Source organism: Panicum virgatum, chromosome 2N (assembly GCF_016808335.1).
Source record: "Panicum virgatum strain AP13 chromosome 2N, P.virgatum_v5, whole genome shotgun sequence".
In the NCBI taxonomy this organism is placed as follows: Eukaryota; Viridiplantae; Streptophyta; class Magnoliopsida; order Poales; family Poaceae; genus Panicum; species Panicum virgatum.
This window is the reverse complement of record NC_053146.1, coordinates 12,828,242-12,844,847: the sequence shown is the minus strand read 5'-3', so window position 1 is coordinate 12,844,847 and position 16,606 is coordinate 12,828,242. Positions and strand designations below refer to the sequence as shown.

Below are 16,606 nucleotides of genomic sequence, written 5' to 3'. Positions count from 1 at the left end.
TTTTGCCCTAGGAGTAGGAGTAATGTAGCTTTTCGATGTGTTCTTCAGCAAGCTGGGCTGCATCGCCTCGATCTCCAGTTCGCCACAAGTTACTGTCACCGAATATCCCAGATTTCAACTTCTTGGCACATTCCTTCGATCGACGGCGCATCGCTTCTGTCTTGATCTGTAGTATTCACCATTTATCGATTCTTATCATATCTCATAAGGCTACATCAATTTGATCTCTTGCTAGATGTGGTAGAATCACACATACCCTAACCTTGATTAAGTTTGCATCGGCTGATCTTCCTTTAATATATCGCCTCACTATTCAGATTGTTTCGATTAGCTTTTATCCTGTTGAAATAGACAATAGGTTATTTGGCCTGTTGCACCTTAATCTTGGTTATCTATCCTGTGCCGTTGGAATCGAGTCCTATTGTGGGTAGTTCTGTCGATTGGTGAAGTCTAAATTAATCTCTTACTAGTAGTATAGAGCGAAATTGCTGACTCGCTCCGCTCGCTCCTAGGAAGCTTCAAAAGTTTTTATTACTGGGTCTAAGAACAGCAAATGGGAAGTTCTCCTCACACTCACTCCTCTCATTTATATCCTTATTCATCCCACGTCGGCTACCATCTATCTTAAAAGCTACTGCTGTGACACTCATTTTCAAATGAATTTGAAAACTAGATTGCAACTTCCGGATGCATTGTTGTTGTTTCATCTAGAAAATACCGGTGGTAATGTTAGTTGAAGCTTTGTTGGTTTATGGTTCTATTCATAGTGAGTCAAGAGCTCAACGACGCTTGTTCCCTATCGGCTAGAAAGCCGATAGCTTTTGGGCTTTACTATCTTGAATAGCCGATGAACTGCTCATGTTCATCAAGATCTTCATTGAATAGCCGATGAACTGCTCATGTTCACCAAGATGCTGGAATCGGCCTCATGGCCGATTACTTATTTAATGATGATTTATTTTTGCTATATCATTGTTGCTGCTGACGCCAGAGTTACATTGGCCCGGCCGGTTGATTGTCTCAAACTTCAACAAGATCATCTCCACATTGTCAGTTGAGTGGTCAGACTGGCATGTCAGTGCAACTTAATCTTGGTTATCTATCCTGTGCCATTAGAATCTAGCTATACTGTGAATAGATCTATCGGCTGGTGAATTTTAAATTAATCTTTTGCTAGTAGTATTTATAGATTGCAACTTTCAGGTGCATCGCTGTTGTTTTATTTAGCAATATTGATAGTAATATTAGTTGAAGCTTCATTGGCTTATGGTTATACTCATAATGGATCAAGAGTTCAACGGCATTCCGTTTCCTATTGGCTCTCTAGCCGATAGCTTTTAAGCTTTATTGATATTAACTATATAAATCCAATTCGGATAGCTGATGAGTTGCTCATGCCCATCAAGATGCTGAAGTCGGCCTCATGGCCGATTAATTACTTATCATGCTTCATTCGGCTACATCATCATCGGTACCGATGCCAGGATTATATCGGCCTGATCGGCCGATTGCCTTTAACTTCAAAAGGTATCCTCATCTTGTCAGTTGAATGGTCAAACTGACTGGCATGCCAGCACCCATCACGCGCCGAACAGTGAGCTTTCAAGCTACATGAAGTTTTTTTAAAAAAAACAATACACAGAATATTTTGGCAATTGTCATGTTTTCAAGCTCTCCGATCCATATTCAAATGTTTCTATCCATTGCAGAATATGGTTATATGGAGATGGGGTTGCGGTATGAACTTATGGTGATGTGTTTTATCAGGATCATTCTGACCTAGATGTATAGAGTCTGTTTGTTTGCGCTGCAGATTTTAGAGTTTTTTTTAAGCTGTTGCTGACTTTTTTCTTCTAAAAGGTTAATAATAGCTTTAAATGATACTTTTAGCTTTTTACGCTCAAAAGGCTAAAAAACCTAGAAAACTAAGATTTTCAACTTTCTATATAAACTCAACTTTTCTAAGCTTTTGGTTTCTCGAAGCTGCACGAATTTGTTGTTTGTTTAAACTTCTAGATTTTCACGTTGAAAAGATGCTCAAAAGCCCAAACAAACAAACCCTTACGCAGAGACAAGCGAAAGATCTTGTAGCTAAGTGGTTACAAGAGGATGAGTAGTTATGAGGTCCTGAGTTCAATTCCTCGTGGAAGCGAATTTTGAGGATATAACGGCTTTTGTGTTTTAAGTGGTAGGCAACCTTCCCGTTGATAGTGTGTGGGACCAAAACGGGCGATCAGATGGGAGGTGAATGGAACCCAATAAAAAAATTCTCCTAAAAAGCCGATTCCAATTCAATACCCAAAATACCTCTCTTTTAATCATCAAGATGACACGAGTTAATTGGTGATGTGCTCATCATGGGAACGATTAGGAACCCTTAACACAAAGAGGAAAGCAACACAAAAAATAATCTACTTGATTTAAACACAGCACGAAGCGGAAGCACCGAATTACCAAAATGGTGAAAAAGCTTTTCCAATCAGACTCATAAAAGAGCTTACTTCACTAGACATGCAATGATTCCACAAAGATTAGCAAAGTTTAAAATCAAGCGGAAGAAAAGCTTAAGAAAAAAACCAATAAAAAATCTCGCCAAAAAGACTGAACCGATCATAACAAAAGGAACTAAAGCTCCCTTTAATTAAGCATGCAAAGAACTAGAACCCAACAGCAAGATCGAATACTCATTAACTAATTTAACTAAGCACGCACCACATTAATCAAAATTTAGAGAGAGCAGCACTACCAAATTATTTTAAACGACGAAAGATGCAACGATTAACAAACATTAGTAACCACAAGCATGTAAAGGCTCACAAGCATGAGTGACAAGTATGCAAAGATTAAATTATCAAGAGTAAAAACGAAGTAAAACTAGCTAATTAACCAAACAAAGATTAGCAAAAGTAAGTGCTTGGATAAGTATGAAAATTAGCAAGTATTAGTAACACTAATTAGGCCAATCTCAGTAGAAGGGTCATAAGAGTGTCACGAGTATTAAATTTGCTGATGTGGCAGAAGAGAGAGAAGGGGGAGTGTATGGGATGTGAGAGGAGTGTCATCACCATGACACTCCTCCGGCTCAATTACCTAGTTTACAATCTAGATAACCGTGCGATGACACTCTCCGAGACTGGCCTTACTAATATATTTGGCCTTACTAATATATTAAAACATGAGTTAAATGCATGTGAGACCGTGAGAGAGACACAAAAAATAAAATAAAAGGAGGAGCAGCTTACCTGGGCCGGTTCCTGCCTCCACCCCCTGCCCCTTGGGCTGCGCTAGCTCCTCAACCTAGGCTAGCTCCTCAACCTGGGCCGCTTCCTTGCGCCACTTCACCCTGGGCCGCTCGCGCCCGGCAAGCTCGGCCGCGCGTCTTTTTCTTTTTTATATTTAAAAAAATAAAAAATTCAAAAATATATATACATTTTGAAAAATTTCGAAAATGGCCCCCGATCGCCTGCCCCAGGGGCGATGGGGTCCTGTCGCCCAAGCAACGGGCGACAGAACCTTAATGTAATTTTTTTTGAATTTGCAAAGAGGTCCTTGGCCGGGGGTGTGTGGAGGGAGGGGGTCCTATCGCCCCCCAGCGACAGGGGGTCTCCCACCCTATATAAGCCCTGGCCTCCATGCCTCCATTCCCTTCTCATTTGAGCCCAAAAATTGCACCAAAAATTCAGAAAAAAAGAGAGGGGTGAGGAGAAGAAAAGCGGCGAAGCTCTGCCGAATTGCGCACTTGTGATCTACCGGTAACTTCTGTATGAATCCATTGATATTGTATAACAATTTAATTTAATTAGCGGATTAGCTGAATTAGATTTGGTGCTTTAGAACACTCGTTTAGTATTACAATTTCAGTACTATTACAGACTTGTTTTTAAATTAATTATGAATTAGAATAGAATTATGACAGTACCTTATTGATATTGCAGCATAAGGCAATGGCTGCCTCCAATTGTGGAGGATTTTCATGGATCGAAGAAAAATCTAGTATAATACTTGATATCATGACCCATCTTGTTATCGGTAAGAAGTTGGATCCGTTAGCGGATGGTACGATAGAGATGGTGTTGTCCAAAGTAGTAGAGTTTAAAGATTTCACATTATTTCGAGGTATTACAACGCAAGATGTAAAAGGGACACCTGCTAGAACGTCGGAAGATATACATGAGAGTATGTGAACTAGCGAATCATCCTAATATCATTGGATTCTTACAAAGTTCTTGTAAGATATGGATACGGCTAGAGGTGTATGAGATGCACATTAAGGTAACTCTCATTCGGTTCTTATCCCGTCCGTCATTTGGAATCCATATTTATGAAACAGTAACATTGTTGTTTAATTATATGCTAGGATTACCCCGAGGACACGGAGTTGATTAACAAATCGATACCAAATTTCCGTAAATTGGTATGTATCTTCGGTGGACTTATGCCGCAAACTAGACGAAGGAGGTGGATAAGATCTTCGGGTGATAGTACTTGGCCTGCGTAGGAACAGATGACCGGAGGTTCGTCGAGTCATGCTACAGTACCTCAAGCACCAACTTGTGTTAACTGGGATGACGACATGGATGACTTCATGCCCCCCAAACCATGGCCTCCAATACATGATGTTCCTCCCCCTTTACATGAACCTAGAACTAGAAAAGAGACAAAGGGAATGGCAAGAGGTTCGTCAAGTCATGTTGCACCACCTGCAGCACAAACTTGTGTTAACTGGGATGACAACATGGATGACTTCATGCCCCCCAAACCATGGCCTCCAACACATGATGTTCGTCCCCCTGTACATGAACGTAGATCCAGAAAAGAGAGAAAGGGAAAGGCAAGAGGTTCGTCGAGCCATACTACACCACCTGCAGCACCCCCATCTGTCAACTGGGATGACGACCTAGATGATTTCATGCCATGATCTATAACATATGATATTCATCGGTTTAAGATGTATTCGCATTTAGTATTGTTAATGTTGTATTATGCTTGTATGTATGTCTCGTACCTAACTTGCATTCATTGGACATGTAAATAATATCGAGTTTGAATCGTACTTAGTCGTAATGGAGCATCGAAGCATAAACATACTATCTATCGTATGTAATGGAAAATACGAGAGTGATCAGAGGCGAACATTGAAGTGTACAAATAAACGGTCCACAGCTATCTCATTACAAATAAACATCAGAGATACAAACATCGGATATATCTAACCACCCCTAGGGCGTCGGACCCTCTTAGCCCTCTGCTGGGCACGTTCATGGCCCTCGGAGTAGGTGTGACGATCCGAAGACCTCACCTGTAACATCCTATTTTTCGCCACTAAATAAAAACTTATTTTACTTCGCAATCATCTAATTAATTTAACTACAACAAACAACAATATGATTTTACATGCATGACATTAGTAAAACACGTGAGTAGGCAAATCATTTTCTTTGCCCTCGCTTACAAGTGTACTCTCTCCCACTAGCCAATAAGCTAATTCATTCTCTTTACTGAGCAAGTCCTAATACAAACACTTACATAAGGGCCCCATTCCTTTCTTAAATATCTGCACGTGCAGCCTCAAAAGCAAACCAACCCACGCGCTTCCCTCCCTGCACAAGTAAAGCTGTCTTCTTCCTCTCTCCAGAAGCAATGCACGCATGGCCCTTTCCAGTAGCTGAAGCACACCATGCGGGAAGCAAGCTTGCCAAGTCTCTTCCCATGGACGCCTCTCGACCTTGCCGTACGTCGCCATAACTCTCAGTCCACGGGTAGTAGCACCTACCCACCATCACTCGCATCACGACGGCGAGGCCAACCACCTCAGCTGTTGAGCCCGTCGAGTTGTTGCCGTCCGTCGACACGCCTCGTCGAGCAAGTTGACATGTCCAGAGAGACGTCACACTGCCAGACTTGGACACCACGCCGCCAGACTAGGAAGACCTGAAACGACACCACGATGCGGTGAGCAGCAACTCCGGCAAGCCCGCGTGCGCGCATCCGATTCGAGGACCAGACACTCGCCGCAATCAACGCCGAAAGGGTGCCTCACCATACGTCGCGTCGTCTTGCCGAGCGTCGGAAGCCGTGGACGTGCTGTGCGGTGGTCGTCGAGCACAGTACACCGCCGAGATTTTCTCCCGTGCGAACCGCCTTTGCCTGCCTATAAATCGAGCTGAGCTTGTATGGGACCGTGTGTTGTGGTGCCATCTCACCTAACCTACTTTCAGTACGACCACATGAGCTTGTATGGGCAAGCCTTAGCCTAATCCCACTGGCTAACCTGGTAGTCGTCCGAGGTGGTTATGTTTGGATTGAGACCTGGATTGGTCAAGACCCGGGGGGATTTGTGGGCGACTAGTCGGGGTTGAGCCACGGCTGGGTGTCAGCTATGACGGAGCCGTCTCTGGACGGTAAAGTGCATGTGGGTAAAGCGTACAACCTCTGCAGAGTGTACAATCCATTCGAATGGTCCGTGTCCTCGGTTTGGACAGGTTACGGTGTGGACTTCTCAACTAGTTGAGCCACCTAGCCTGTGAGATGGATTACTGGTTGGGTTACCTTTAATACTACATTTGTTATTTATTCTAGTTGATTAATGGACCTTTGCATATTAATCTGTAACTCCCTCCCCGTAAGGGTGAGGTGGGACTTGCTGAGTACTTTCGTACTCAACCCTTGTTGATTATTTTTTTTTCAGAGGATCCTGACTTTGTGCCTGAAGATTACGAGTAGATCGTGTCCGCACCCAAGGTGATCGAGTGGAGCCGTGATGGACGAAGAGCTAGTCTTGCATGTCGTTATGCTAGTTGTGATCCTGTGGTTATTCTGTGTAGCACTGTGTTGTCACTTTACCCCTCGTGTACGTGTTGAATAAAGCTCTGTATGACTCTGGACTCCACTTGATGTAACATGTATTATGCCGGAGACCTTATTTGGTAATTAATACATGGTTTAGCCTCGATCTTTGGGGTCGGGGCGCTTCAGGTGGTATCAGAGCCATGCTTGGCTGTAGGACACGAACCGGTAGTGAACGATGACCGTAGGAGCCCTAGGATGGTCAATCCTTAAAACCCTTTTACTCCTTAAAACTTTATCCTTATTATGCTAACCCTATCTTTGTAAGTCAGATGGCGGATGACTGGACCACCACCTACTGCATCAATGAAGATGGATTTCCCAGAGTGCTTTATGCTGCAACGGTGCGACTTGGTATTCCGGAACGTCCGGAGTACGTGGGTCGCGAGTTCATGGAGCATGGCACCGAAAGCTATGAGGTCACCATCCATATTGGCGCCAGTGATAAGTACTTAGAGATGCAACCCTGGAGCGTCATCGCCACTGGAGCCCGTATGCCTGACACCATTCAACTTGCAGCTCGCAAGGCGCTGCGGTACCTGTGCCAGATGTTTGAATGGCACTTGGGTTCCACCCCCATGAAGTACTTTCCCCCGTTGGATCGTAACCGTCCTGCTTGGGCGGCAAGGATCCGCAACCTGGAGAGCCCCGCAGGGACAGAGAAGAACCCCACAGTTGTCGCTATGTCTGGCTATTTGCTTAGCCTAGACGATTTGTGCGACCAACTGCATCAGCGTGTGAGAGATTTAATCCAGTGTGCTGAGGGAGCGGAGTCCCATTGGCGTAAGGCTAAATTGGCTGTAGCCCAGGCAGAAGCCCGAGCAGCCGAAGCTGAAAGTCGCCTTGCTGTGGCCGAAGAGAACCTTAGGGAGCAAGCAGATCGCCACAGTCAGCTCCTTAGGGGTGTCTACCTAGTGGACCGTGCCAAGCGCAAGGAACGCCATCCCAGGATTACCGCGGAGCCGCCAATCCTAGAGGGAATTCCGCTGTGTTCCTCGTCCCAACCACGCAGGAGGATTTGTGAATCAGTGCCACCCACACCTCCCGCATCTCCCCGAGATCCCGGAAACAGTGACCCCGACGACCGTGTTGTAAGGTTCAGTAGTCGAGTCATCCCGGCTGACCCTTAAAAGTCGAGCCGCGTTATTGTAATATGTCGTGTCATGTATCCCTACTTGTTTGAATGAATGCTTGCGTGGTGCTTGAATGATTTGTTTGTGTTGTGTGCTATAATATATATTTACAAATCTACCCCAGTAATAAATTAGGAGAGTCACCTAATCTTACCTTATCCCTCCCTGACCGCAGATGTCCCGTCGTTCGAGCCGAGTCCAGGGACTCCCTGCTCAGGAAGACGGTGACGAGGTCAACTCGAGGAACCAAGCCCCTCTGAATGTAGCCCCAGAAGCACCAGAAAATGGACACCTACCGCCGCTACCTCCCCGTGCCCCAGCACCCATTGACTTGACAGCCATATTGCAGCAGCAGAACCAACTTCTTCACGTTCTTGTGACCACTCTCACAGCTCAAGCTCAAGGCAATCTTGGCAACAATAGACCTGCAATGCAACATAATGGCAATGGCAGCAGAATTGCAGATTTCAACCGCTTGCAGCCACCTAGGTTTGGAGGATCTGATAACCCTATTGAGGCGGATGATTGGCTGCGAGAGATTGAAATGAAGCTCGAAGTGGTCCATGCAGATGACAGAGACAAGGTTTTGCTCGCAGTACAACAGTTAAGGGGGCCAGCCCTTGCTTGGTGGCAGAGTTACCGGGAAATAAATGAAAATGCTAACGAGATGGTATGGACTGACTTTGTCAAGATCTTCAGAGAACATCACATTCCCAGCAGTATTATGAAGCTCAAGAGGGATGAGTTCAGAAAGCTTCGTCAAGGTGGTATGACTGTGACAAAGTATCTTCATAAGTTCACAGAGTTGTCTCGTTATGCACCAGAGGATATCAATGGTGACGAGAAGAAGCAAGAAGCTTTTCTTGGTGGGCTTAACCCTGAAATCAGGACCTTGGTTGAAGTCACCACCCACAGTGATTTTAATGCTATGGTTAACAGGGCTATCACCATTGAAAGAAATAGGAAGGCAGAACTCAGTGAGCGCAAACGTCGGTTTGAAAGCAAGAAACCCCAGCAGTTGGAGAAGTTTCAGAGGACCCAGTATCCAGCTCACTCAGGCCCGAGGAGCCAGGGTGCCTTTTCATTCAAAGCGCACCCCGGTTCTTTCCAGAAGCCAGCCCAATCAGCTCCTGTTATGAAGACCCAGAATACCCTCCGCACCCAACCGTCTGGTGGAAGTCAAGTGACCAATGTGAAGACCTGTTTCCACTGCCGCGAAGCCGGACACTACAAGGCCAACTGTCCGTATCTTAACCAGCCCGCCCCTTCTGTTTTATCCAACTCGGTTCAAGGACCAAAGCAGCCGACTGAAGCCAACCGTGCAACACCAGCTAAGAGCCAGCAACAGTCCTTCGGCAAGGCAAAAGTGAATCATGTGAATGCTGAAGAAGCAGAGGATGCACCAGGAGTGATTCTCGGTGAGTTTCTGGTCCAATCAGCTCTAGCCTCAGTGCTTTTTGATTCTGGAGCGTTGCATTCCTTTATATCCTCCCACTTTGTAGAAAAAGCATGATATACCTACTATAGCCCTTAAGAGGCCGCTAATAACACGTTCGCCTGGAGGCCATATACCTTGCCACTTAGGTGTCTTAGATATCCCTATAAACCTAAGTGGGGTAGTATTCCTTGCCGACCTAGTAGTCCTTGCTTCCAAAGGGATAGATGTCATACTCGGTATGGACTGGCTCACCAAGCACCGCGGAAACATAGCCTGTGCTGAGAGAGCAGTGACAGTCACCAACCGCCAAGGGTTAATAGTCACATGCCAAATCCAGCCTAGCCTGTCAGACTCCATGGTGAACCACATCCAAGCAGAATCCCCCGAAGATGTGCCAGTAGTTCGGAAATTCGCAGATGTATTTCCAGATGAATTACCCGGTATGCCTCCAGAAAGAGATGTAGAGTTCACTATTGACTTAGTCCCTGGAACCAAGCCTATAGCAAAGAATGCCTATCGGTTAGCAGCCCCAGAGCTTGCCGAGTTGAAGAAGCAGCTTGAAGAGCTTCAACAAAAGGGATTTATTAGACCTGCTGCTTCTCCGTGGGGAGCCCCAGTGCTCTTTGTGAAGAAGAAAGATGGAAGCATGAGACTTTGTGTGGACTACCGTGATCTGAATGCAGTCACCATCAAGAACAAGTACCCTCTGCCTCGGATTGATGACCTGTTTGATCAGCTGAAGGGAGCTAAGTTCTTCTCCAAGATAGATCTAAGGTCAGGTTATCATCAGCTCAGAGTGCGACAAGAGGACATCTCCAAGACAGCCTTCAGGACCCGTTATGGCCAGTATGAGTTCACAGTGATGCCTTTTGGTCTGACTAATGCCCCTGCCTTTTTCATGACCCTCATGAATAAGGTGTTTATGGAAGAGTTAGATCGGTTTGTCATGGTATTCATAGATGACATACTGGTCTACTCTAAGAGTGCTGAGGAGCATGGACAACATCTCAGAGTAGTGCTGGGAAAGCTCAGAAAACACCAGTTGTATGCCAAGTTTAGCAAGTGTTAATTCTGGTTGCAGAGAGTCAGTTTTCTGGGTCATGTCTTAACAGCTGAAGGAGTTGAAGTGGACCCAGAAAAGGTCAAGGCAGTATCAGAATGGAAGCAATCAACCTCAGCCTCGGAGATCAGGAGTTTCTTGGGATTAGCCGGCTATTATCAGAGATTTATCGAAGGTTTCTCTAAGATAGCCCGGCCTATGACCGAGTTGCTCCGGAAGGACACGAAGTTTGTCTGGTCTGAAGCTTACGAGAGAAGTTTTCAAGAGTTGAAGAGGCGACTAACTTCTGCCCCAGTGCTAGTCTTGCCAGATAATCAAAAGAGCTTTGTCGTTTATTGCGATGCATCCCGACAAGGATTGGGTTGTGTGCTTATGCAAGAAGGAAGAGTTGTAGCTTATGCCTCAAGACAGTTGAGAGCACATGAATAGAACTACCCCACCCATGACTTGGAGTTAGCTGCAGTGGTGCATGCTCTCAAGATTTGGAGACATTATCTGATTGGGAATAAGTGTGAAATCTACACGGATCACAAGAGCCTGAAGTACATTTTCACCCAGTCAGACCTTAACCTTAGACAGAGAAGATGGTTGGAGTTGATTAAAGACTATGATTTGGAAATTCATTACCACCCTGGAAAGGCTAATGTGGTGGCTGATGCGCTCAGTCGTAAATCATATTGCCATCACTTAGTCATACAAGCCCCAGAGCTGAGTGAAGAAATGAGGAAGTTAAACCTAAGGGTTGTACGCCGCTCTTGCAACTATAACCTTAGTGTCCATCCCGTCCTGGATGACCAGATAAAGGAAGCTCAGATGGAGGATAAAAGATTGGTATGGATTAAAGGTCGCAACAGTGAAGGCAAAGCCCCAGATTTCAGAGTAGATAAAGATGGAGTCTTGTGGTTCAAGAAGAGATTATGTGTGCCTAAGCAAGGTCATTTCCGCAGGACCATCTTAGATGAAGTCCATAACTCAGCCTATTCCATTCACCCTGGCACTACAAAAATGTACCTGGACCTTAAGGAGAAGTATTGGTGGAATGGTATGAATGGGGATATCGCTCGATTCGTCGCTCATTGTGATGTGTGCAAAAGAGTCAAGGCAGAGCATCAAAAGCCCAGTGGATTACTCCAGCCATTGCCGATCCCAGTATGAAAGTGGGATGAAGTTAGTATGGATTTTATCACCGGTCTACCAAGGACCCAGAGTGGTCATGACTCAGTTTGGGTAATTGTTGATCGACTCACTAAAGTGGCTCACTTCATCCCAGTGCGTACCACTTATGGAGGTGATAAATTAGCCAAATTATATATTGAGCGTATTGTGAAGTTGCATGGAGTACCTAAGAGGATTGTGTCAGATAGAGGCACCCAGTTCACTTCGAGATTCTGGAGCAGGTTACATGAAGCACTTGGTACAAAGTTGGACTTTAGTTCAGCCTATCATCCTCAGACTGATGGCCAGACCGAAAGAGTTAAGCAGAGTTCTCTTACAACAACAGCTACCAGTCAAGCTTAAAAATGTCGCCGTTTGAAGCCCTCTACGGGAGGAAGTGTCGCACACCTCTCATGTGGACCGAAGTCGGTGACCGCATTATTGAGGGCCCAGATTTTATTAAAGAAGCAGAAGATAAGATAGCAGAAATCAGAGAGAATCTAAAGGCAGCTCAATCCCGCCAGAAAAGTTATGCCGATAAAAGAAGACGTACTCTCAGCTTCGAAGTTGGAGACTATGTGTACCTTAAAGTCTCCCCAATTCGCGGCACACGCAGATTCCAGGTACGAGGAAAGTTGGCTCCACGTTACATTGGACCTTTCCCAATTATCAAGAAAGTGGGAGCGGTAGCCTATAAGCTTCAGTTGCCAGCAGAGATGTCAGATGTACACGATGTATTCCATGTGTCCCAACTCAAAAAGTGTCTGCGGGTACCAGAAGAACAAGTGGCCCCAGAAACAATCGACCTGCAGGATGATCTCAGATATCAAGAGGTACCAGTGAAAATTATGGACACTGTGATGCGAAGAACCCGCAACTCAGAAGTCAGGATTTGCCGAGTTCAATAGAGCAGGCATTCGGAAGCAGAAGCAACTTGGGAGAGAGAAGACGCGCTCCGAGCCGAGTTCCCCAGTCTATTTAGTAGTGAAGCTGAATCTCCGGGACGAGATTCAACCTGAGTGGGGTAGGTTTGTAACATCCTATTTTTTGCCACTAAATCAAAACTTATTTTACTTCGCAATCATCTAATTAATTTAACTACAACAAACAACAATATGATTTTACATGCATGACATTAGTAAAACACGTGAGTAGGCAAATCATTTTCTTTGCCCTCGCTTACAAGTGTACTCTCTCCCACTAGCCAATAAGCTAATTCATTCTCTTTACTGAGCAAGTCCTAATACAAACACTTACATAAGGGCCCATTCCTTTCTTAAATATCTGCACGTGCAGCCTCAAAAGCAAACCAACCCACGCGCTTCCCTCCCTGCACAAGTAAAGCTGTCTTCTTCCTCTCTCCAGAAGCAATGCACGCATGGCCCTTTCCAGTAGCTGAAGCACACCATGCAGGAAGCAAGCTTGCCAAGTCTCTTCCCATGGACGCCTCTCGACCTCGCCGTACGTCACCATAACTCTAAGCCCACGGGTAGTAGCACCTACCCACCATCACTCGCATCACGACGACGAGACCAACCACCTCAGCTGTTGAGCCCGTCGAGTTGTTGCCGTCCGTCGACACGCCTCGTCGAGCAAGTTGACCTGTCCAGAGAGACGTCACACCAGTGGCGAAGCCAGCCTGACAAGTGACCTAGGGCAGAACAGTACCAGTGAAACAGTGCAACGCGCCACAGAAGGCGTGCAGGCTCGCTGGCCGCCGGTGCCCGGCGCTCCAGGCCTCCGGCCGTTCCGGCGCAGCAGCGCAGGGCCGCCGCAACCCACGGCGCCGGCCGCCGGCCGGCTCCGCCCTCCGTCCACCGGCCGCCGCCCCACGCCCCCCCCGGCTGCCTCCACCTTCGTCCACCAGTCGAGGCAGGCAGCAGGTGGCCAGGCGCGCGGCCGGCGGGAGGCGCCGCCGCCGAGGGCCGCCCGAGGCAGCCTGCAGCGGTGCACGAGACGGCCGGACGGTCGGACGGGGCGATGGGGCGACGGCCGGACGGCCGAGACGGCCGACGGCCGACGGGCGGCCGGGCGGCGGGCGCAAAGGCCAGATGACGAGGCGACGAGCCACGGCAGGCGCAGGCGGGCGGGGCCGGGGGTGTGGTCGCGTCGCGTGGCTAGCTTGGGCTGCTGGCCAAGCGGCCACCAAACCCCACGCAAACCCTAGGCTGCGCTGGGCTGAAGCCTGAAGCGTCCCGCAGCCCAATACTCGGCCCACGAGCCACCAAGTCTCGGCCCAGTACGCGGTTGCCTGTCTTCCTCTCAAATTTCAGCGTCGTCCTCGCTTCTGGCAAGCGCCGCCGCGATTTGCTCCCTTCCCGGCGGCGTGGAGAACTGAGGTCTGAGGATATCCTCTACTGCTCGGCCAAGGGGACCTAGGGCGGCCGCCCGGGCTCGCCCTAGTGGTGGCTCCGCCCCTGCGTCACACTGCCAGACTTGGACACCACGCCGCCAGACTAGGAAGACCTGAAACGACACCACGATGCGGTGAGCAGCAACTCCGGCAAGCCCGCGTGCGCGCGTCCGATTCGAGGACCAGACACTCGCCGCAATCAACGCCAGAAGGGTGCCTCACCATACGTCGCGTCGTCCTGCCGAGCGTCGGAAGCCGTGGACGTGCTGTGCGGTGGTCGTCGAGCACAGTACACCGCCGAGATTTTCTCCCGTGCGAACCGCCTTTGCCTGCCTATAAATCGAGCTGAGCCTCGCCATTGCGCCCGCACAACTCCCAGCCACTGCCATTGCAGCACACAGCCCGAGCCGAGCTCGTCTTCCTCCTCGCTCCAATTTCGTTTTCCCCTGTTTTCGTACAGAGGACAGACCACCCATCGATCTCGTCGCTGAGGCCCGCATCCGTCGATTCGAGTAGCAGGTGAGCAAGCCGAGACCTCCAGCTACCTCCCGACACCGCCCTCTTGGCTTCTCCCTCCCTCCACCGTGCTCACCCCGAGCTCCAGTCAGCCATGGCCGCCACGCCGGACGCAGCTGCCACCCGCCGTCACCTCGACCCAAATCACCGCTCAAGACACTCTCCCTGTGGTCCGAGGAGCCTTTCCCCTCTCTCCCCAGTCACCCACTCCCCTCTCCCGTGTGGATTTTGAACTCCAGTAGCTCCCATGGCGAGCGGAGGAGAGGAACGAGCTCTCTCGTCTGTTCTCCCCCTCGAGCCCCTTCCGTTCTGGACCGTGGCAGATGTCCACCGTAAGCCCAAGTGATAAAGCCACTCATCAGCCTTATCCTCCACCTGACCTTGGGCTAATCAATTGATTTGGACCAGCCAATCCAGCGGCCCAATAGCACACGCAGAGCACCAAAACACCTCAGCCAATCACGTGAAGCTCCTTCTATTTATGTTAAGTCATTTTCAGGATTAATTAAACATCCAATATTTCAACTACAATATCTCACTCATGCCAACTCCGATTCCATTGATTCTTCTTCCTAAATTCATCTAAAATCAAACTCTATTTAATGCAACTATATTTGTGTATTATATTGATGAATGTTTGTTTACACGTGACGTCGAAATAGAACCGATTCCGGAGGAGAACCCGGAGGAACCAGGAGACCAGGAAACCGCCGCCACCGACGCGTACGTAAGCGAAGGCAAGTCTCATCGATCCTTTACGTTGACCATGATTGATCCTAAGTGAGGTTAAATAAAACTTGATAGACATAGGGAAGACATGAGATGAAACACTGAGAGAATGAGAGAAATCACTGGATGAAGCCATGTTGCATGCTGATTTACTGCCAGACCTGCATGTTATTAGATTTTGTTAAATGATGAAATTGGGTTGGTAATGAGATCAGGGCAGTATGGGATGTGTTGGTGCATGCGCTACCGTGGTGGTAGACATGCGACCGAGCTCTGTCGTGGTGACATCTCGGGTTTGGATGGTTATGGTTGCGGCTGCCCTGATGAACCTTAAGGACCGTGTGTTGTGGTGCCATCTCACCTAACCTACTTTCAGTACGACCACATGAGCTTGTATGGGCAAGCCTTAGTCTAATCCCACTGGCTAACCTGGTAGTCGTCCGAGGTGGTTATGTTTGGAGTGAGACCTAGATTGGTCAAGACCCGGGGGGATTTGTGGGCGACTAGTCGGGGTTGAGCCACGGCTGGGTGTCAGCTATGACGGAGCCGTCTCTGGACGGTAAAGTGTATGTGGGTAAAGCGTACAACCTCTGCAGAGTGTACAATCCATTCGAATGGTCCGTGTCCTTGGTTTGGACAGGTTACGGTGTGGACATCTCAACTAGTTGAGCCACCTAGACTGTGAGATGGATGACTGGTTGGGTTACCTTTAATACTACATTTGTTATTTATTCTAGTTGATTAATGGACCTTTGCATATTAATCTGTAACTCCCTCCCCGTAAGGGTGAGGTGGGACTTGCTGAGTACTTTCGTACTCAACCCTTGTTGATTATTTTTTTTCCAGAGGATCCTGACTTTGTGCCTGAAGATTACGAGTAGATCGTGTCCGCACCCAAGGTGATCGAGTGGAGCTGTGATGGACGAAGAGCTAGTCTTGCATGTCGTTATGCTAGTTGTGATCCTGTGGTTATTCTGTGTAGCGCTGTGTTGTCACTTTACCCCTCGTGTACGTGTTGAATAAAGCTCTGTATGACTCTGGACTCCACTTGATGTAACATGTATTATGCCGGAGACCTTATTCGGTAATTAATACATGGTTTAGCCTCGATCTTTGGGGTCGGGGCGCTTCATCACCTGTCGCTCAGGATGCAAAGAGGGCTACGGTGTCTGCTGCTGAGAGATCCCAAGTGGTGCTCCTCCTAACTGTCATCGGGCGTCAGCATGTCGAGCTCCGAAACAAACTCAGGATATGCGCGTCTAACCTGCGCATGCGCCCAGGACCTCTGCAGTCCGAATAAGTAAAATTAAAAGTGCGCTAATGCATCGTGTAACAATGAATAACAAAATTAGATTTGTTGCGAACATACCTGACGC

The 16,606-nt window shown here is 47.7% G+C and overlaps 1 long non-coding RNA gene across 1 annotated transcript; it reads left to right on the top strand.

Annotated features, from left to right (window-relative positions):
• The first annotated feature begins 14,365 nt into the window (after positions 1–14,365).
• Positions 14,366–16,338, top strand: LOC120659796. Its single transcript, XR_005669177.1, has 2 exons — positions 14,366–14,504; positions 15,164–16,338. It is a non-coding gene; the product is annotated as an uncharacterized LOC120659796 (long non-coding RNA).
• The last annotated feature ends 268 nt before the right edge of the window (positions 16,339–16,606 follow it).